Source organism: Parasteatoda tepidariorum, chromosome 3, assembly GCF_982258835.1.
Source record: "Parasteatoda tepidariorum strain Cologne lab strain chromosome 3, Ptep-v5.0, whole genome shotgun sequence".
In the NCBI taxonomy this organism is placed as follows: domain Eukaryota; kingdom Metazoa; phylum Arthropoda; class Arachnida; order Araneae; family Theridiidae; genus Parasteatoda; species Parasteatoda tepidariorum.
Window position 1 is genome coordinate 17,242,497 of NC_141757.1, and position 23,703 is coordinate 17,266,199.

At 31.3% G+C, this 23,703-nt stretch overlaps 1 protein-coding gene and 1 non-coding gene across 4 annotated transcripts in view; both read right to left on the reverse strand.

Moving 5' to 3' along the window:
* Nucleotides 1-18,999, reverse strand: part of LOC107436239 (photoreceptor-specific nuclear receptor) — a 74,112-nt gene extending 55,113 nt beyond the window's left edge. For 2 of the 3 annotated variants that reach the window (XM_016047873.5, XM_087158877.1), the window contains exon 1: nt 18,828-18,973. The gene's annotated coding sequence lies outside the window, so the exon portion shown is untranslated. Of the gene's footprint in view, nt 1-18,827 lie in introns of all 3 variants that reach the window. The other variant, XM_087158874.1, reaches the window with a different exon arrangement.
* TRNAR-UCU (transfer RNA arginine (anticodon UCU)) lies at nt 10,504-10,576 on the reverse strand. The gene has a single exon. It is a non-coding gene; the product is annotated as a tRNA-Arg (tRNA).
* Nucleotides 19,000-23,703: the final 4,704 nt, after the last annotated feature.

The following is a 23,703-nucleotide window of genomic DNA, read 5'->3' on the forward strand; positions in this document are numbered from 1 at the left end:
TTAAATTCTAGTTTATGCAATAGAATTAGTTAAAATTGTTTTCTTGGAAAATTTAATTCATCCTTAATATTTCAAAAAAATAAGATGCTATCAGAAATATTTTTTTTTCTAAATATATTACTTAGTACATTATATAAAGCTACATAAAATCTCATGTTTAGATTATTTTTTAAAGAAAGTGATGATGTAAAAGTTTAAATTAGCTAAAGTAAAGTAATCTTATGACTTAGCATTTCGCCTGAAAACATTTTTTAACATGGGTTACGTTATATTCAAGAATAGATATTTATACTCCTAAATTCTTCTATCAGAGAATAAATTACAATAAATTTCATTAAAGAAAAAGAAGAAAGTTTAGAATTGTGAACATGAAAAGTTCCTTTAAAATTTTACCTTGGAATTAATTGAAATAATTTATTTACACAAGAAATTTGATTTTCTTAAGAATAAATCTTTTCAATAAAATAGGATGTCATCAAAATTCTCTTGTAGATTCCTTCGAAACAGTTCACTTCTTTAATAAAGTTAAAACGTACATAAAATCTTACGTTAAATTCATTTTCCAATTGAGAAGATTTCTCGACGATGTAAACATTTCCGTATACTTTAACTTCAATCAAGTCAGCTTTTGGTTACTTTTTTTTTACTTGTGGTTTCACGTTTCAAAAAGATTATCATTTTTTTACATGATTTACGAAATATAAATAAAAATGTGTTTATTCTTCCAAATAGAATATTAATAACATAAGGAAAAATAGAAAATTAAAATTAATAAAGAATAAAAAACATTTGTTTTAAATTTGTGTTTCATGAAATTATTTAAAATCGTTTGCTCAGAAAATCGTTTTCCTTCTTTCAAATATATATTTTAATGAAATTAGTATAAGTATTTATATTAGTATAAGTAATTAGTATAAGTATAGCATAAGTATTTTTAATGAAATTAGTAAACATCAAAACTTTTGATTTGAAATATAGATCACTTTTTAGCTTTTTATTGAAAGATCCATAATACCGTATTTAGTTCACAATACAACTGGGAAATATGATGTAAGCGTTTTCATAAACTTTAACTTTAAAAAGTCAGATTTTGCTTGTTTTTTGTGAATTTTAATGTTCCATTTCAACTAGACCATTTTTTTACATGATTTACAAAATAAGGATAAAAATGGATTTATTTTCTCGATTGGACATTAATTTAATAAATTTTAAAAGGAAAATTCTTTTTAAAACTGCATACCGTAGAATTATTTAAAATTGCTTGCTTAGGACATTATTTTCTATTCCTCAATTTGTAGGATTAATATTTCGGATAAAATATGATGCTCAAAAATTTTTTTCAAAGATTTGAATGATTTTTTTGTTTTATTTTCCTGTATAAAATAACGATGCTGAAGTTTTTATGAACTAAAACGTTAAAGCCAGCTAGATTTCGCTTTCTTTCTTTTTTAGTGTTATATTTGTACCTGACTTTTTGTTAACGTAATTTATTAAATATGAACAGAAATTTGTTTAGTAAAATTGTAGTCTAGTGCCAAGATCATGAACATAATTTTTTCTATCATTTTTTTGCAATGATAGAAAAATCATAAAATAGTTTTTTTTTTTTTTAAATTCTCTTGAAAAGTAATTAGCAGGATGGTGGCTCCTGTATACAACGATTTATATAGAATTAAATAGATAATGAGAGCTAAGCAGGGCTCTATTTTACACGGAAAAAAACTGGTACCACCATCATTTTATTTCTATTCTCCGTTGCAAGTTAAAAAAAGAGCATTGCGGTATTGGATTTAAGTAAACATCCGTGACTGTAAATAGTTCCGTTTTATTCCGTTATCAAATTATACAAATATGCCTTCAAAACAATGTAAAAACTTTCATAAGTTAAACACGTCAGCCAAAAATTTAATTTGGGTTATCATTAACGATATATATCACAGATTTATTAAAAAAAATTATAGTTTCGTAGCCTTACTGGAATCCTAGATTTGGCGACATATTTCGATGAATAAGGAGAACATTCATTCTTGAAAAAGAAACAACTACATGACTATAGCATTGGATTATACTGCACTAAAAATGTCGCGTTTTATGCTAACCTCATAAACATATCAAATGCCAGATAAAGAATTTTTACTTTTGTTTCGTTGTGGAAGAAAATTGTCTGCAAGAAACATTTTAAACTTTTGTTTCGTTGTTGAAGAAAATCATCTGCAAGAAATATTTTTTACTTTTGTTTCGTTGTTGAAGAAAATCGTCTGTAAGAAATTTTTTTTATTATTCTTTCATCAGTTTCTTGAAATGCGAACAGAAAGACGTATATTTATTGCGAATTTTAGTTATAATTTTTATTAATTCTAATTACTTGTTAGTTGATCATTGTTGTTAATAACTATTTACTAATAACAGAAGGAAAAAGGAGGTTGTGCAACGTCGTTTCAAGAGTTGGCGATATTGATATACGTTCGTGCTGGGAGCTTAGCAATGCATTTGGCGTGCACTAGATGCAAACAGGCTCTCCATAGAGACGATGGTTTTTTCTTAACTTGCAACAGAGTATAGCTTGTTTTTCATAGGAATAAAATATCCATCATTATTACGACGTCTTATTACCCTTTATTACATTTTTTCCATCCTGATCCTGTTCTTTCAACAGGGCAACCGGGACTGTTTAGGGCCCTATTCCAATTCATCTTAGATTTTTAATTTCACAGTGTGAATCACTGAAGTAATTCTATTGCAAATGGAGTATAAAAGAGGTACTTTTGCTCTTAAAATAAAAGATAGTTAAATTGGTATATAGATAAATGAGTCAATCATATTTGAAATTTAAAATTACAAGGATAAAGAAGTAATTTGATAAAATATTTACGTAATAAATGTTTTCTTGGTATGCACGTTGATATACCGTCATTCCTTTCATACAGGCACTTTCCGCATCATTGAAATGGGAAAATTCGTAGTGTAAAGATAATTTATTACGTACAGAAAGTTTCACTTCCAGATTTCTACTCGTTATTGCCCAGTCTTCCTTTTAAAACAGTCGGGGGTTTTTTAATTAAAAGGGTAAACAATGGAATGACGCCCGGTAGCTGAGTGGTAGCGCGTCGCACTCCCGTGCCACAGGCCCTGGGTTCGATCCTCGGGCCAGGTAAGCTTGACTCAGCCTTTCATCCCTTCAGTGGGTCGATAAATGAGTACCAAGCATGCTTGGGAACTAAACACTGGGGGTTTCAGCGTTCGGCTGACCACCTGACCGGAACATCTGCTCCTGCACCCCAGAGCCTAAGGTCAAGAAAACTGAGATGGGCACAGTAGGCCTTGGCCCTCTGTGGGCTGTCGCACCACTGAGTTTTGAAACAATTGCATTAACATGATTCCATTATCTATTCATCATTCACTTTGTTAAGCAAATCATTTGTATTCACCGCAAAATATTTATTATAAAATGTTTTATATGAATGTGAAATCATGTGAACGTTTTTTTCTTTTTAACTTCAATGTGGTGGCTAATTTTCACTGAAGTTAAATTGTAAACATATAACCACTTTCTAAATACGAGCATTTCTCGCATGATCTCATTATTTAAATTAGGGCACTTATGAATGAACTAAAACTTATTTTACTATTAATTTGAATAAAAAAACTTGAATAAAAGATATCGTAGATGCTAATTTCTCCAATTTTATACGAAAGATTTTATTTCATTAATGTGCGTTTTGTTTTTAAAGGTGCCTTTTCCACATTTATCTTTGTTTCGTTTATCTCCACATTCGTTTTCCACATTTATCTTTGTTCTGTCTCAACATTCTATAACCTTCTCAAAAGGCCCTAGTTCTAAATTTAGGGCGTATTTAAATGCACAGTATGATCATAAATATGTTGATGTTTTTTAAATGAATAAATGTCTTTCTTAAATTGCTCTCCTGTAAAATTGACAGAACATCATTTTTATTTCTTATTAACAAATTAATCATCAAATTATTTTAAAATTATTTATTAACATTATTTTCATTATTTATTAACAAATTAATTATCAAATTATTCTAAAATCATTTTATTAACAATGCGATAAGTTCTGCACATATCTAAATCAAACTGGAATTTTTTTTTTATAGTTTGAGCGATCTTCACACTTTTTAACAATTTAGTCGGAAAATTTTGTATTAAGCGACAACAAAAATTGAATGTTTCACGATATTTTCATTTACTTCAATCGTGAATGAAAGTTGAAACAATTGTGCTCAGTCAGTTCCTTTTAGAAGAGAGAAAGCCTCAGCACGTTACCATAAACAAGAAATTTAATCCCTTAGTAGTCCAAAGGTAATATACATTTTTCATATTTTCTCCTATTGCGCAGCTTAGTAGCCCGAGCGTAGTGGCATCGTTATTATTCTTCCTCCACAGGTTATTTTCCTTTCGTTGAGCTTTTAAATTGATACGTGCTGAGGCCTTCTCTCTTCTAGGAGGTGTTAGCTTAGTACGACAAGAAGAGAAAAGTTAAATTTCGAAACAGATGCTTAGTAAGAGTTTTTGAAAAATTAAAAATTTGTTTCCTAAATTTTTCTTTATTAGCCCTATTGTATTAAAAAAAAAAAGAGGAACTGATTTATTCGCAATCTACATCAGTATTGACAGAGACTCATAAAGTGAGTGAATTTCCAACCCTAAATGAAAGCTAAAAAGTGATCATCATGAGAAAACCTTGCATTTTATTTTCTGCTAAGTTTTTCTTCTGCAATTGCGTATCCATTTCATTTATTCTTAATATTATTTGACATCTTTGCTAATAATAAAATGCTTAAAATAATCGCATTTTTGCAACCGCCAAAATTCTGTTCTCGCACAGAAATTTTTTTTTTCTGTGGTTGTTGCATAACTAGATTCCACCAATACAGCAGAAATGTATTTTTTCTATCATTTATAAACATACCTACATAATTATTAGATTATTTATATGTTTAATTCAGTTATGCAAACTGGCATTCAAAATTCTTAAAAATTACTAAAATCACATTCACAATAAAAAAAAAAGAAGAAAATATATTTTTTTCCATTGAAAAACAAATTTCTCAGTAAAAATGTTTAAATAGGAATTTACTGAATTGTTATTTTGCAATATTCAATCAAAATAGTCAAATAACCATAAAAAAATGATATTCAAACTGTTAAATGTGAGAAAATTAATTATTGATTATTTTTGTCGAATGCGGTTTAACAACCGGAATTCTATACACGCCAACTAGGCTACATCTGATTAAGCCATTTTGCGGCGCGCAGCTAGATACATACTATAGCTGAGACAGCTAATAGGTCAATTTCATAACCGGTTGAATAGGGGCTCGAATCCCATCACTAATACCACAATATTTGTTCCATTCCCTCAATACATGAAGAGTTTTTAGTCTCCTACATTCCATAATCGGTATCCTTGGATAATGCGAAATTATCATTTGCGCATAAATGACGTAGGATCCACATTGCCCCAATGTTTGTTTTATTTTAATGGTTTAGAAACTATACCAATTGTAAATGGTTGCAAAACCGTAAATACGCAACTCAACCACAACCTAACTTCTATGACCATTACCTAACGAAAAGCCTAGCTCCAATGTCCGGTTATATTTGTTCTTTTTATGGTTTTGAACCCATGCTTGCTGTAAATGGTTAAAAAACCGTAATTTTTAGTGGTCATGTTTTTTAAAATCCTACCAGTTGTAAACGGTTTAAAAACTACCGTAACGGTAAAAAAATTTATTAACATTAAACTTTATGGTTAATCAGATGGACTGACTGCTGCCGGTTATTTTACCGCAATTTTAAAATGAAAATTATAGAAGTGTGTAAAAGTCAAACACAGTAACAGTATAGTGGGCAAAAAAATTATTTTAATTAATCTGTTACTTGGTAAGTAATGAAGAATTGTTATAATATCTAAAAACTAGTTTAAATAATTTAATGAAAAAGAAATGTCAAATAAAATATAGATGGCTATATTTATTTATTTGTCAAATGCCAGTTACATTAGCCGTTAGGCCATTAAACTTCTTGCTTGCCCATAGCGTTGAAATATACAAGAAAAATCTGTCAGTGCTTCACACTCGTCCAAATGTTCAGCCGTCATTGGCCGTCCACTATCACATATAACACACAAAGGTGAATCGGCTAATAAATGATTCTGTAGACAGTCATGTCCCGTTAATAGTCTAAAAGATGCAACTGCAACTGATCGCTGGTGGTCAGGAATAAAAGCTGAGTTTGTTAAAAGAACACTTCAAGCCTTGCCATTGCAAGCCCGACTGGCAAAATTTCTAAAAGTCTTTTGACATGTGAGTGATGTCAGCAGTTTAATGGAATGGAGGCTTGCGTTAGTTTCGGGCTTTTGGAGAACCTCTCCAAAGGTCTCTTATATATAGAGGAGATATAGAGGAGCTGCTCTCTTTGGAGAGCAGCTCCTCTATATCTACCAGTTCTTACTTTTGAAAATTCTCTAAAGGGCGTTTTTTTTTTTTTAATTTCACAAGTAAATGATTAAAGAAAGGATTAAATATTTCGTTAATAGGCTAATTCTAATGGCGTAGAATTTGATCTATTACAATTTGGGGATTTTATTTCAAAATGGAGTGCTATTTCTTAACCATTCATTCACTAATTTTTGAAATAATTTTTAAGCATTTTTTTATCAATCGAATAGCATAAAAAATCAGATGTAGGTTTAAAAAGTATTGAAATTTCTGAATACATAAAAATTTGTTTACTTTAATACAAACATTTTCTTAATTATTAACAAGTTAATTAATTAAAATTATTTATTTTTCCAAATTCCTAACTATATTAAATATCTGTTTTGGCCTAGATTTTTAGTTTTGCTTATGCTGTGATTCTTTGTTTTATGTATCCATAGATTATTTATTTAAATTTTTTGCAAGAATATTCCCTTGCTTCAATGACATGTTTTCATAGTTTTGTTTATGCTATGACCCTTTATTTTACCAATCCTTAGTAGGGGCCGGAATAGCCTGGTCGGTAGGGGGCTGGGCCCATATCCGAGAATTCGTGGATTCGAACCCCGCCGGCAAAAGACTCCCAGTGTAGTAAATGGTGACTGATGCATGTTAAATCTGTCGAGTCGCAAAGTCCTCCATGTTCCCATAACAAATCAATACCTCTGGGGGTACTGGATAGGAAATCGATCCTTCTCTGATTCAGGTCAAAATTACGATCTGTGGATGAATGAAGGAATGTATGAATGGGTCCGCCCGATTAACGGGCTGTGACGTGTGTGCGGCTGAAGACGAATTCTTGATCATAGAGGGCACCACTGAAGAACAAGAAACGCACCCTCTGCCTTAAATTTGCTCGGTTTCACCAAGCAGGCTTGCTAGTGTGCCTAGTCGCATTAGAAACAACAACAATCAATCCTTAGTTTATTCGTTTAATTATTTTGAATCTCTTGCAGAAATATTTCTTTGTTTGACATAAATTTTCCGAAACCAACCATTTTTTCATTGTTTTGTTTTTCTCAATCTATACAATTATTAAGTATGTTTATCGACAACTAGTAATTTCAATCCTGATTTTAACCTTTTGCGTCTGAAAGACTTGCCAGCATGTTCTTAGCTGCCAATTGAATAATGTAGTAAAATAGCTATGCAAGTCCAAATTCACAAATTACAGGGGAAAGGGAATTTTAAACATTGTTTTTCCCCTACACTATTTACCGCACAGAAGAGGATTAATATTTTGTCCGAAGGGAAGTTTACTTTTTTATTAACTCTCTCTCTGATATTTTTTTCTTTATTTATCGATTATTTTCACTGATTATACATGAAACAAATATCTTATTTTTTAGTATAATGAACATTGGTTTAATGAACTTAGCAAGAATTTATAACGGTATTTTTGCTTGAAATTTTTTTTATCAACTTAATTTTGGCCTAGTTTATAACTCTTAAGACATAGATATTGGCAAGATCTTGGATTTTTGAGGTTTTTCTTGGAGATGTAAATTAAAATGATTGTTGGAGAAGTTGGTACGAGACGGAAATTCATAAAGGAGTTTTAAGGAACATTACAAAATTTATCAAGGACAATCGATTTAAGTGGGTTACTCGTGTGTTTATAATGAATGATTCTAATCCTGTAAAAAAGATTCATCTTTGAAAAGCTTAAGGTTCAAAAAGTAAGAGATCGAATTGAAATTGCGATGGAAGGACGGAATTGAGATTGATATTGTAACTGGACCCTTCTCTCATAGAGAAATGAATTAATTTTTCTTCGCAGGAAGGATTTGGTCGCATACCCTGCTCTGTCGTGCTTCTGTAGATGATTGATAATTGTAATATTGACCATTTATTTACCAATTTAATTTGAAACATCGGTGGCTTGAAAAATTAGAAATCTACTTGCCTTTAAATTAAATAGTTATATACAATTTTAGACAATATATAAAGGTAAATCTCAGAAACCCCTAGATTACACGCTGTTGTGGCCTTTAAAGTAAAAAAAGTCACGACTGCCTTGCTGATTATCTACATAGATTTGAATTACTATCTACCCCAAATTGTATTTTATGCAACAATTGTGACTTTGTGATGATGGATGCTGAACATCTTCGAGCGTGTCCGACACTCTCTGGGGATGTTGAAAGGCTATAGAAAAATTGCAATCTGTACAGTCTCATTAGCATCTGTTACTTTTGTATTATTTAGATTATTTGTTGAATTCTGATGTTATTCGTTTTTCTATGTGCGTTTGTGCGGAGTGTTTCTCTCTGACGAATGTGTATCAAGAAATCTTAAAATCTGCCAATTTTCACGCCTTTTGCGTAAAATTTCATTTTTATACTTAAAGTAGTATATGCTTTCTATTTACACAATTTGTCCACAAATGAAGGATAATTCCAACTTCGGAGAATAAAGATTTCAGAAACAAAACAAGCGAGACTATGCCAATTCAAGATAATGAAGAAAATTCCCAACTTCAGGAAATTTTAGAATTTTTAGAATTTTTGCTAAAGATAAATATGATGTAGGGACAATAAGAATTGAACTTCAAAAGGTAAGATTAACATCAGACTTACCAGTGTCATTTTTTTATAAGAATAAAAATACTGAAGTCTTAAACTTCAGATTAACGACCACTGTGTCATTTTTTTTTTTTTTTTTAATTTTGTTCTCTAACAAAATAAACAATACTGAAGTCAAAACTTCAGATTGAAATTTTTTTTCACAAAAAATGTCAACTTGTCTTTTCATATCTCATATCACTTGTATTTTCATATTTTATTAAGCTTTAGAATATTTCCATTTTTAGAAAATGTTTATACATTTTCCTCATCCTGATTGAAGAGTTTACTTAAATTGTGTTATTATGAGGAATACTTCTTCTTGGTGAACAACTTTATTGTGATTTTCAAACAAAGGACTTTGAACGGAAAAAAAACCCAGTTAAGTCAGAAAATCTATTTTAAATAATTTTTTAAATTAAAAAGTGGACCAGCTTTTCTGCTTTTCTACATTTTTTTAGCAGTGAAGTACGTGTTAAATTAGTAACATAGTGTTAAATTTTTATCTTGTTTATCTAAATTTATTTTTTGTAATCCATACTATTTTTATAGATTGATTGTAATGTGAGAAAAACGAATTTTTTTCTTTTCATTTTGATCGTGCTTCTATCATAGGGAAAGTTTTTCAAATAGATAATTTTTTAAAATAATTTTTTGGATTGCAATTAAAATTTTTCAGGGAAGGGGGATGTAACATAAAACGCTTCAATTAATATTTTAATGTTATTCCTTTTCTGTAAATCCTTTCCTTCATTCATTATTCAAAGCGGAACGCTTTCTCACACTCTTAAAGCCACATCCTGTCCTTTAATCTATTTTTGGCTCAAGTATGCATTAATTAAAAGCAAGACATTTTCCCCTTTGCTCTTTGTGGGAATCGTGCGACCTATTTGATAAACCAATTACAATTACTAAGATTTCCCTTATTTATATTCAATTGGAAAAAAAGTAATTCACTCTCCTTTTTGCTCAATAAACAATAAGAAAAATTAAAATATAAGGACATAATTATAAAACTTGGAGCAAAACCTGCTTCAACAGCAATGTTCTCTTTCAATAAAACATTTCGTTCCATTTAAAAAAAAAAAAAAAAAAAAAAAAAAAAAAAAAAAGAAGGAAAAAAAAAAGATTAAAAGTAGAAACTTATTTCAATCTTGTTTATTTTGCAAAATTGAGACGTTTGTATACGGCATATTTTGCATCGATCTGAAATCGTATAACAGCAAATTTTTTTGAAACTGGTAGTTAATAATAGAAACATTCTCCCTCGTTTATCCTACCGCTTTTTTTCTGAAAACTGTTTTCTGGTCACTACAGAATGTTGTATTTACGCCCACTCTATAGGAAATGCGTTAGCCAAACTTAAAATTCTAGGAAAATCGTATCAGACTGTGTAGCGTCGTTGAGATTTTAAAAATTTAAAACTCACTTCGCTTCACCCTTGCCGGGATTCGAACCCGGGACCTTTGGATTAGAAGTCCAACGCGCTATCCACTGCGCTACAAGGGCTTAACGGGTTAACGTAGGTAAGATTACAGCGTCACTTTAAAATACTACCCAAAATAATTTGATATATAACTAAAATCTTAAAATTAATCAAAACTTTATGTAATATATAAATAAAAATAAATAAAAGTTAAAAATACAAGGAAAAAATGTCTGTTTTTAAAGAGAAGGAAAATTATTAAAATAAAAAAATTTGTGGATATAGTCGTGCTAGCTGCCGACGAGATTATATTTTTCCCTTATTTTGTTTGCCGGCTTTTTAATCTTTCTTCCTTTTTTAATTTTTAAATATTTTTTAAAAATATTTCTTTTATTATCTAATAATTTTCCCTCTTCTCTTTAGAAATATATTTTCTTCGCCTTGTTTTCATTGTATTTTTAACTTATTTTATGAGTTCTATGTACTGTGCAGCTTATGCGCACCAATTCAAACTTATTATTATTATTTTTTATTTTCTTAAATTTCTTCGTTAATTTCTCTCTTTTTTTATTCTATTTTTTCTCTTTATAATATCACACACACACACATATATATATATATATATATCATAACAGGGTAACAAACCCCGATATTTGGTTATTGTTATTAATTTACATTTGTAGAAATAATAAGTCGATAGATTTTAACAGGCTTTATTTACTGGAGTATGATGTAAACAGAAATCTCACCCACTCTCCAGCCGGAAGGAGAAAGACACAGATTTCCGTCAAAACGACGGAGTTCAGATGGTAAACATGAAACACCAAAAGACACGCAAAAATCATTGGTCTTGGGTTTTATACGATACTTACAATGTGTAAACAGGGCAGACATATTGCATTAATAGTATTCCTACGCCTCATTAAAATTATTTATTACTCATAGAAAATCGTTTAATCTTTCCTTATATGGAAGTGAAAGATCTTAAAATAACTCCTCTTTTGAAACATAAATCTAATTATAATTCATTGGCATGTTTTCAGCCTTGAAGTCCCAAAATAGAATATCTGCATTTTATGAACACGAAAATAATCTGATAATGAACAATACTTTGTACCAAAATTCTGTTCATTTAAATAAAAATATTAATATTGCTTGAAATTCAAAGAAATACTTTTGTTGTGTATTTTTAAGCTTTTCTTATAATTTGCGCAATTTCTGTCTTTCGCATCATTTATATAATAAATTTTTTTATGCTTAGAATTTGTGTAATTTTCAAAATTTCCCGCGAATTTGGGGTCTTTTTTCCCGCGACAAACTTGCAGCCCTATTTATCACTACTAATGTTCAACTCCACAGCCTTGTAATTTTGAATCCAATCCACAAGACAAGGGAGCTCCTGGATCAAATACTGGGAGAATTTTGCCTTCGTGGAGGAATTTTTGATGAAAATAACCCGCATTTGAGTTACATGGCGAGAAAAACCCCGAACTGATGGCAAGTGGACTCTAACCCATGATCCGTTTACCATTGAGGATATTTTACCTTACGAATTGTGCTGTTCTTTGCTATTTGTGCTGATTCAATTCGACGAATGCTTTTATCCCGTCTATGTAATAAGCACACGAGCCTGCATATATATGTATAACAATAAATTAACAAAGTGCTGACATTTTTTGGAAAAGGAAGAAAGAAAAAACTTTTGCTTCTCTCAATTCAGAGATGTCAGTAATCTACCAAAAATATTATAAAAGTAGCAGAGTAATCGCCAAAGAAAGTAGGACATTCCTTGATTTAGATACTCGAGTTTAAACTGTTTTGACCCAGTATATATCAGATTTAATTTTATGTATTTGAGTTACTGCGTTATTGTGGTAGTCAAGAACATTTTATGGAGTATTTAACAATAAATAACAATATAAACACGAATTACAATTCATGATATAAATTTTACGATTTGCTCAACTAGATTGGGTGCCCTGTTAATTGTGTTTTAACTACTAATATTGTGGGCAGCTAAACCCTACCAAATCGGTTACCTGGTTACAATACATTGCTAAACTAATTGGATGTGTTGTTGCTTCCAATATCAGCAATATCAGCAAACCTCCTTGGTGAAACCAAGCAAATTTAAGGCAGAGAGGGTGCGTTTCATGCTTCTAAGTGGTGCCATCTATGGCCAAGAATATGACTTTAACCACACGCACGCGTCACAACCTGTTTACAGGGTAAACCTATTCATACATTCATTCATCCACTGATCATAGCTTTGACCTGAACCGGAAAATGGTCAGTCTCCAATTCAGTACCAAGGAATAATTTGTTATGGGAATATGGAGGACTTTGTGACCCGACAGATTTAGCGAGCACCAGTAATCATTTACAACGCGGGGAGTCATCAACCGGTGGAGATCGAACTCACGGCCACTTGGACATGGGCCAAACGCCCTACCAACCTGTCTATCCCAGCCTACTAATTGAAAGTTTTCTGATATTGCTCTCTTCGGTAATAAAATGTTGTGATTGCTTGATTCACTGTTTAAACGACAGAGCACAATAAGTTCTTTATAAAGAGATGATCTTTTGAAAGGCAAAAAATAATGAAGTTATCGTGAAATTTTACTGATGATAAATTGTAAATGCTAAGCATACATTGCGTGTAATAGGCAGTTGCAAAATTTATGCTTTTATAGCTAATTCTATGCTTTTAAAAAAATCGATTAAGAAGAATTTTGAAATACTTAAAAGCTTGATTGTAAGATTATCCAACTTGATTTGGATGTGAGCAAAGTTTACCATATTGTTAAATAAAATGTAATTATTAAATTCTTAATCTACTTTTTAAAGAGGAAAATAATTCAATACTTGAAGTGAGAGGGGGGCAAGTGTGGACAGTTCTTAAAAATTTGTCAAAAAGCCATATTTATAAGGATCATTCAAATGAAACCTGGTCAGTGCGTCTAATTTTGCATTAGACGTAATGGGGTGCCACGCAACTGCGTGTATGGCGGAACCATCTATTGGTAGAGAGACTGCTGCATGCGCAATGTTTGACGTTGCATAGCGACAGTGTGATTGCACGCCGAAGAGAAGGTGGTCAAGCAAGTTATCGTACACTACGGAACATGTAAGCGAGTAAGCATAAACAACGAGTTTCGGGGGGAAATGCTGGAACATCCACCGTATAGTCCGAACCTTTCACCGTGTGACTTTCATGTTTTTAAATCTCTAAAACAAGCTATTCACGGACATTCACAACGGAAGACGACGTGTGTGATTGGGTCCAGGCCTGGATCCGACAGCAGCCTACTAGCTTCTTCAAAGATGGAATAGACGGGCTAGTGTCACAATGGGATAAATGTGCCAACAGTTTGTGCGACTATTTTTGAGTATGTGTACTGTGTATAACTGCATTTGTGAGGTATCAAAATCGTTACCGTTACTTTACACTAGTAACCGGATTTCATTTGAATGCCCCTCATAATATAATTTTCATTTCATGAGGTATTTCTTTTTGTAACAAAAATTTGAACGATTACCTGTATTCTAGTTTACATCTAGAATTACAAAGTTCCTTAGTTTTTCCATAATAATATTTTTAAAAAAGACTATTTTTGTCCCCATTAGCCTTAGCCCCACTAGACGGGGCGGCAAATGTGGACAAGCAATGGGATTAAGAGTAAACAAATTTGGTAACTTATTAAGCGGTAGTTTATTTTCTACTCAGAAATATATATGTAAAGGCAAAATGAAATCAATTTCAACCTAAGCCTTATAGGAGAATAAATATTGTTTAAAGTATATAGATATTAATTAAAGTACTAATTTGTAATAGAGCATTTCGCTATACTATTGGGTGTGCAAATAAGTTTCCGCCGTTCGTAATAAGATGGCACTACCAGAAAGTTATGTAAAAATTTACTGGTGTTAAACGTCTTATTGTAAGTTAGTTCATCTGGTAGCAAAACAAACTTACTGTATTAGTGATTCCATATTAGCATTACGTAATTGTTTTCGAGCAAAAACGTCAAGTTTTGTGCCATTTAAGCGTCATTTGCGAAAACTTGATTTACTTCTTTAATTTGAAGAAATCTGCAACTGAGATGCATCAATTGCTTGGAGAAGAATATGGTGAGTCTGCTTTTAAGTGAGAGAAGTTGTCGCTAGTGATTTCAGAAGTTTAAAAACGGTAAGTTTGACGTGGAAGACAAAGAACGCAGAGGACGACAGAAATTGTACGAAGACAAGGAATTGAAAGAATTATAGAAAGAAGATTAATCCCAAAATCATAAAAAAACTTGTTCTTACATTAGAAGTGAAGTGGCTGGGTGGCGCAGTTGGTTTGTCGTCGGCCTTCTGAGCCCAAGTCTGCGGGTTCGATCCCCGGCCCAGACACCGGATTTTCGGGATGCAGAAAATCCTCAGTGGCCATGTCTTATGATTATGCGGCATGTAAAAGATCCCTGGAGTGCCTCATCGGCTCTTGGCATTTCCGGCAAAATTAAATTCCTAGTGCACTTTAGCATCCAAATAGAGTATCGGTGCTGCCATCTAGTGTGGCAGAAACTAGACGTCCAAATTAACATGACCAACGGTATCTCACCCATTGTGGTGGTCCTGAAAGAGTGGATACCACCTCTGGAGAACGCACTAGGTCTTCTCATCGGCAAGAACGATTGTGCAGCTCATTGGAAATAAAAAAAAATAAAAAAAATAAAACATTAGAAGTGAATCATCAAGCAATTTCTCATCGTTGGGAATTACCCAAAAACAAGGAAGTTGGGTACCATACGAACTGAAGTCAAGAGACATTGAACGTCGATTTTCCATAAAAATTGATTTTGCTATTTGCATACACTTCAATGAGAAGTCCTACCCCACCCGCCGCATTCGCCAGATCTTCCCCATTTAGATTATCCCCTATTACGGTCGATGGCACATGGTCTGTCTGAGCAGAAATTTACATCCTTTGAAGAAACCAAGGAATGACTCGATTCGTGGATATCCTTGAAAGTGAAGAATTCTTCCGACGTGGTATTCGAATGCTCCCAGAAAGATGGGAAAAAATAATGTCAAGTAATGTAGAATACTTTGAATAAAAGATTATGTACTATTTTTTTCACAATAAACTGCTAATTTTTGATAGAAAACAGTGGAAACTTATTTGTACTCACAATAAGAGAGACATTATAAACGCAAATCAGTACATTTGAAAATCATTTTTCAGTTTGATTTATTTGATAGCATGGAAGAGATTTTAATTTAAATTAATCTTAAAAACCACAGTTTTAACATGATGAGGAAATGGTCCTAATGAGCAACAGACGGAGAGCATGGCAGCTTAGCGATATCTCCCTCACTGGAGCAATGAGAACAACTCGCAGAAGGGAAGACAGTTCGCTGGTATTCAATTTTAGTTTAATGCGTGTCAAAAATTAATTCATGCATTTTGAATTATATTCTTTTGACAAACCTGAACATTTCCCTTATATTTTCTTATAACTTTTGAAGAGTGTATTAATATAAAAGTTTCGTTCGAAATATTTCACTTAATAATAAAACTGCAAAATTGTAAGGGTATATCATTCTACGAAATCATTCTAATTTGGACAATAAATAATATCAAATGTGTTGTATTTGTCATCAATTCCTGATTCTTCCATTTTGGAAGTTGAATGGGGACAAGGTAAAAACGCCCACACTTTATGTGTCTACATTCGCCCCAAGAGTAGTAGTACATAGTAGTAGTTCATTTACGTCGCACTGGAGCTGCACAATGGGCTATTGGCGACGGTCTGGGAAACATCCCTGAGGATGATCCGAAGACATACCATCACAATTTTGATCATCTGCAGAGGGGATGGCACCCCCGCTTCTGTATCGCGAAGTCGAGCACTTTACAATAGAACAGTTTAACGAGGACCAATACCGCACACCCTCGGTCCCTACGCAGACTAATTAAAGTGGTCACCCACCCGCACACTGACCGTAGCCAGTGATGCTTGACTTCGGTGATCTGCTGGGAACCGTGCCTTAACGATCAGTCTAGTGCGGGACTCATTCGCCCCAAGAAGGCATGTGTTTGCTTATGCCTAATACTGGTCAATTGAAAGTATGCAGAGCAAAAGTTAATATCAAAATATATTAAAAGAAAAACATAGTGTATAATATATTATTTTCTTTTGTTGAAATTCTAAAAATAAAATATGTTTATATAAAGAGTGGAGGAAGAACTTGAAAGTTACTTTTGCTCCTATAAATCTTCTTTTACAAATTTCAACTGAATTACAAAGTACTATGAACTACTTACATATTTCTAATGACTATTCACGGCCGGATTATGCCACTACCCATGGAAGTGTAACTAATACCTATGATATCTCATAGACGAAGTTTGTCCAACAAATAAAAAAGTTATTCAAGATGTTCACTTTAACCCCTTGTTCCCAGCTAGTCCTCTTCTTCCTTAATCGATTAAAAAGACATCAGCGTACCAGTGATAATATTTTGCATTATTGATGCCTTAAATTATGAGTTGACACCTGCTGTTACAGTGGTTCTATAAACTAAACTGAATGATGTGTTTTAAACATTAACTCCCGAAATTCACAACTGAGATCCTATTAAAAAATTTCATTTAAAAAATGGTTATACTTTTAAATTTAAACGAAGTAAGCATTAATGCCAATAAAAAAAATTCCGCGTAATTTCATAACTACATAAAAAACATTTTATAAGCAATATTTTGTGAATGCAGATGATTTTCTTAACAAAGATAAACGTAAATAATGAAATTATGCTGATGCCGCTATTTACGTTTACAATAAAAATACCATCTGTCCTAAAAAGATGACTGGGTTATAACAAGTCCTTATAAATCTGGAAACAAAATTTTTGTGCGCAATAAATTATGATTAAAGCCCTTGTTTTAGAAATGAAAGGTGTTATAAAAAAAAAGTATGATAGTATATTCATGTTAATATAAAGTAGACCTTCATTATGTTAACTAGCATACTTAACATTTAAAAATTTACTATAAACATTTTCAGATCCGAATTACAATCCTTATATTACCTAACATGCTGATCACCCATAGTTAAGCTTGCTCTTCATGCGACAAAAGCAAACATTAAATAATCGTGCCAGTTTTCATCTTCTTGAATAAAAATGTTAAATCATATCCAACTATCAACTCCTGTGAGCAACCATGGTAAATTTAATTTCTGCCTTTAAAATCACATTTCCATCAAAGCAAAAAATCTTATGTACGCACGAGTTAAATTAAAAATTAAAAAAATATGCATATATATATTTATTTTTGGAATAAAATGTTTCGTTAAGGCAAAACTTCTCAGCCTATTTAACCTAAAACAGTCAGAAAAAAAATACTGAAAAACTTGTTTTTCCTTATTTTTGTTTAAGAAAAAAAAATTTTGGTACCATATTTTATTTATATTATGTAACTGTAAAATGATATGAAGTAATCTAAAGCAATATTATTTATACAAACAAACTTGATACAATAATTTCAGTTGAAATTTGTAAGTATATGATATTTTCTTAGACAAAATTGTTACTTATAACTGTTTTTATGCTAATTACTTTATTACTAATTACTATATTACTAATTACTCCGGACAAAATACACAAGTATTTAACTTTAAAAAAGAAAGTTATTTTCTTTTAATTCCCGTTGATCAAATTTCACGTAGGTCAAACCTCGCACAAATAAGTAGGTTTGGCCATGTTTTTTACACTTTTGAAAAATCCTTAGTAAAATTGGTAATTTGTAACATAAATAAATAAAAATATTGTAAACATATAGCAAACATTTTAAGTGATCAAATAATGTCCACTTGGAAATTTTATAAGGCTAAAAAAATGAAAAATAAATATAAAAATAGTTGAATATTTTGATAAAATGCTATTTTTCTAGTATTGAAACTCATATTTCTCCAATAAGATTTCTAATTTTGCGTTTATAATGTTTACGTAAGTTATATAATTGATTTAAATACTAGGCAATGTTTTTAATAATTTTAATATTACACAATATTTTAATAATTTTAATTTTACGCAATATTTGATAAAAGAATAATATTGAAATAATACTTAGATGAAAAACATTTTAACCAATCAAATATTGCCTATTAAAAAAATATATAACGATTAAAGAAATTTAGAAAAATATTTTATGGAAGTGAATAAGACCTACAATGTTTTCTCCAAAAAAAACTTCTCAATTTTCTTACTAAATATTTACGATGTAAATTATCCTTGTTACGGTATTTATTAAATTTGATGTACTATTTGAAATTGAAGGTAAAATCTTACTTTCTCTTAAACAAGGGATGTTTCACTGCTCTCTTTAAAAAGGCATGGAACAAATTTCGCCGAGATGATGATGATAACTTTTCCACGACCCAACATCGGGATGATCAGAAAGTGATCATCTGAAGCATCTTGGCTCCCTAAGAAGGCGTACCCATTAACCTTGGAATTCGTTTCTAGGATTCGTGCACTCACCCATCAGTCATTTCACCTTTCTTTGGTTAAAGCCGACAAAATGGGAGGAGCCAAAAGAGCAACGTGATCAAGCTCTGCCCACAAGCATGACGTAGAACAGTTTCGCGACCAACGAGGTCCTTGAGAAAACAGACAGATGACTCTTCTTAAGGAGAAAATCTCTTCTAATCTTTTATCTTTTCGGAATTGGGAAAAGAAGACTTTTCTGATGCGGGCAAGGTTGAGCAAGGGTTAACCCTAAAAAGATTCTTTTTATATATTTTTTTTATAAAAGGTTTGAAGAAAATAGTGGGAATGAAGCATCTGAGCAATTTTTGAAAGGCATTAAATTCTATCACACCATTGCCAAAACATATAATTTAATAATTCGTTTTAAATTTAATTTGAATGCGGTTTAAAATTAGAACAGAAGCTAAAACAAATATGTTTTACACACCCTCAATTAAAATTTTTTAACCATTTTTCCAAAATTTTTTCGAACATGTTCTAAATTTGAAACTAACTTCAGAAGATTTAGATATTAAACATTTTGTGTTTTATACACAAAATTCTACTTAAGAATAAATGAACTCTTTGACTATTAAACATACAGCCCACTAACAACGTAACACCATAAATGAAACGAAAAAGAAATATACTTTTAATCTATTAATCAGACTTTTTTCGAACTCAGATACAATCTTAAAAATACCGATTAATGCAGACGATTCTTCTTTAAGTTGCGGAATCAGGCACAAAAATATAATTTCGTAAATAAATATGTACTTTTTTTTAACGGATTTTGATTTTTGAGAGTTAATATATAGAAGAGCCGTTTAGTCAGAAAATTGTCGAAAGTTATGTAGGGTCCTCTTAGGATGAATTCCATTTTTTGAATATTTAGCATTTTTAGAATTATTCAAGCAAGTTATATTCTGTGGAATTACGTATTTAAATTTTTCTGCCCTCAATCATAAAAGACATTTTTCTGAAAATTACTTTAAAAAATGCAATAACAATTAAACATTACTTTAATTAATAATTATTTATTATTTTAAATTATTACTTAGAAATGTGGGTTTACTTATGGTTTAACTTATTAATTAGTTAAGTTAAAGAAAGTAGGTTTATTGCAGAATTCTCTATCAGAATTAGCAAGCAGAGCGAACAGAAAACGAATCTTTCGAGTATGGGCATAAAATGTAAAAAAGTTATCTGTCTAAAAGTTGTCCTATAAGTTTAAAAGATGGGAGCATTGTACTGATAGCAATTTGTGTTTTTACATCAGAAGATTCAAATTTACTTATTCATATATTTACATTTTAGAATTTCATTTTCAGATTATTAATATCTTTTGACCCATTACCCCAGTATCAGAAGTACTAGTTTGAAAAACTTACGTCAGAAAGTACAATTAAACTAATGTAGAAATAAACTTTTTCGCTTATTGTAATGCACAATGCGCAAAATGAATAATTAAATCAATACATAAATAAAATAAATGGACCACCCTGAATAACTTTTAATCTAATGATCAAATTCTTAATTCTCAGTCTTAATGGTTCAAGGGAGTGATCTCAAATATGCTAATAAATTAGTGCAGACGATATTTCAAGTTATGAAATCATGCGCAAAAACGTACTTCCGCTGAATAAACTTAATTTTTTCCCCCCGACGGATTCGAACTTTTGACCACCAAGTGGTAACCACAATCTTTGAAATATGATCCCAATAATTCCATCAAAAGAGCGATCCATAATCGGACCTCTTATTGTTCATTTATTTTTGTTACGTATTTTGCTATATCTTCCGACATTTTTAAGCTAATTGAAAAAGTTTCGAACACAATTATAAAATTCATTTATCCAAAGACAATTCCGTGCAAAAAGTAACATTTAGTAAATATTATTATTTTTTATTATTTAATTTAATGATAGTCGAAAAGATTTTGATTGAGTCCTAGAGCGTGAAGGAATTTTTTTTTTTTCGCATACTGAATCTATCGTGGCATTTTTTGTTTAAATCCCATCCACCACGTCAAGGTGATGCCACTTCGGATAGGATAAATTTTAAACTTTCCTGCAAAAAAACAGCATAAAATGCAGATAATTGTCGATTTTTAGACCAAGGATCTTTAGATTTAAATCCTTTTAGATTTTGATCTTTTGACAAAAAATTCGTGTAAAACGCAATCATTTGGTTTTTAGTTGAAATAATTAGGTTTTTAAATGACTTAAAAGCCAAAAAGCAACCGCAAGGAATGATTATATTTTCCTCTTTCTCGGTGGTTGCCCAGACTATAAAAGATATTTTTTACTCTATGAACCAGGCAGAACGCACTCCTGCTACAGCCCACTTCGAAAAAAATTTTTGACAAGCTTATCTTGAGGATGTTGTTGTTGTTGTTGTTCATTTACAGCGCACTAGAGCTGCACAATGAGTCATTAGAGACGATCTGGGAAACATACATGGAGGATGATCCGAAGACATGCCATCACAATTTTGATCCTCTGCAGAGGGGAGCTTATCTGGATAAAGACACAGCTTGCGCTAAGTTAGTAAACGTGATTCGCAACACCCAATATTGGTAATTTAACTGCAACTGTTTACGGAAAAACAGAAGACCTACGCTAACCACTTCATAATGCAAATAGATGTTTAAATGTTCCCAATGAGCCTAATTACCTAAAGAGTTATTATAAATAGATTAAAAAAATTATTACGAACAAGTGTATATCACTATTTTATTTTATTTTACAACCGCCGAGGAACAGCCGACCCAATTTTGGGGTTAATACTACTAATGTTCAACTACGCAGCCTTGTAATTCTGAATCCAATCCATAAGACAAGGGAACTCTTGGAGAGAGTATTGGGAGAAATTTTGCCTTCGTGCAGGACTTTTCGATGGAACTAAACCGCATTTGCGTTACATGGAGAGGAAGACCACGAGAACCTCCCACGGTTAGCCTGACGGTAAGTGAACTCTAAAACATGATCCATCTACCACTGAGGATATTTCCCGTCCGCACTGTGGTCGGTGCAAGCCGGATGTGAAATTCGTATTCATCAGCTATAACTGGGAATCGAACCCGGTTCACCTCATTGGAAGGCAAGCTCTCTACCTTCTGAGCCATCGCGGCTCTCACTATTGTCAAAATGGAAATGATTGTAAAACACTGCTTTTTTTTAATGTATATAAATTTTATCATCTTGTATTGCGTGCATATAAATTTCAGCATTGTTGAAATTTAATTTGTTTAAATAACAAATCTAAATCTAAAAAAAAAATAATCGTATTATTTAATTAAACTGCTAGGATACATTGTCATATCGACGAGTATTAATTTATAAATACGGAGAAAGAAAGAGTTATGCGTATAATTTACGTTAGAGAAATTCCTCTTATTGCAAGAATTTTGGATAAACAGCAATGTTTTTTTAAAAATATACTGAAGTTAATAATTCCGAAATTTACTGAGAAAATTTAAAAGATGCAAGAATTGTAGATGCAAACAATTATAAAACTCATTTGCTTAAAATTAATTTTCTAAAGGAAGGATTTTTTTAAAAATATTTAATCATTACTTTTCTCTCTAATTTGAATACGCTTACCTACGCAGTGAAAATGCCAAAATCAAGCTTTTGACTTTAAACATTTAAGTATATATATAAAGAAAAAAAAATTTATCATTTTTCATAGTTTTCTACTTTTTTATTATTTTTAAAGCTGTGTTTTAAACTTTTATGTCCCAGAAAACTGTACAACAGCTCATTTATTTCAAGTACAAATCTGTTACATTCAAAGTGGATTAATTTTCCTTGAAGTATTAATTTGCATACCTTTTCGAATTAAAAACAATTGTAGAAAATATTTCCTAGAACTTTAACTGCATTTTAAGTAACAACAAATGATTAAAAACAATTGTATTGCATTTTTTCAACACTTCAAAAACTATTTTCTTTAGTGATGGCGGTAAATCTTCTAAAACTGAATTAATAAAGGCTTCATTTAAACATTTTTCAACACAACGACAACACAACGATTTTTACCAGGCATGCATGTCTTGTAAAAATATAATTTATTGTTCAGCAACTTTTCCTAGTTGCATGCTGTTAACTAATTTCAGTAGATCTATAGATAGAGGGGAACAATTTTGAACAATATTTTGAATGAACCAAATTTTTATACTTAAAATGTAGACGGTGTGCATTGAAAATATTTAAAAAAAATTTTAAAATCATAACTAAACCTGAAAATTTTTTGAAAAATTCTTTGTTTCAAAAATTCTCCATTGCATGACTGGCAACAATGTTTTGAAAAAATTATATTGCCACATGTCATGCTATATTACATAAACATATACTAGCAGAAATTCACAAACAAAACACATGTCTTAAAACATGTTTTATTTGTAAACTTTAGTTGTACGTTTTAATGGCTTTTGGAAGCATAGCGACAATAATGGTTAGATGGGTGCTGATTCTGATGAAAAATATGAAGGGAAAAAAATACATTAACTAATGGTACAAAAAATAATTAATCTACTGGTTTAAAATTTTTTGATTTCAATGAAATGTGGTGGTGTCACACTTCTTAGTAACCCCACTCCCTCCTATTTTGTCGCAAATTTTTTCCAAAAACCCCTCCCTCCCCTGTAATCATCATCATCACCCAACCATTGGCAAGAACTTAACCCCATTTT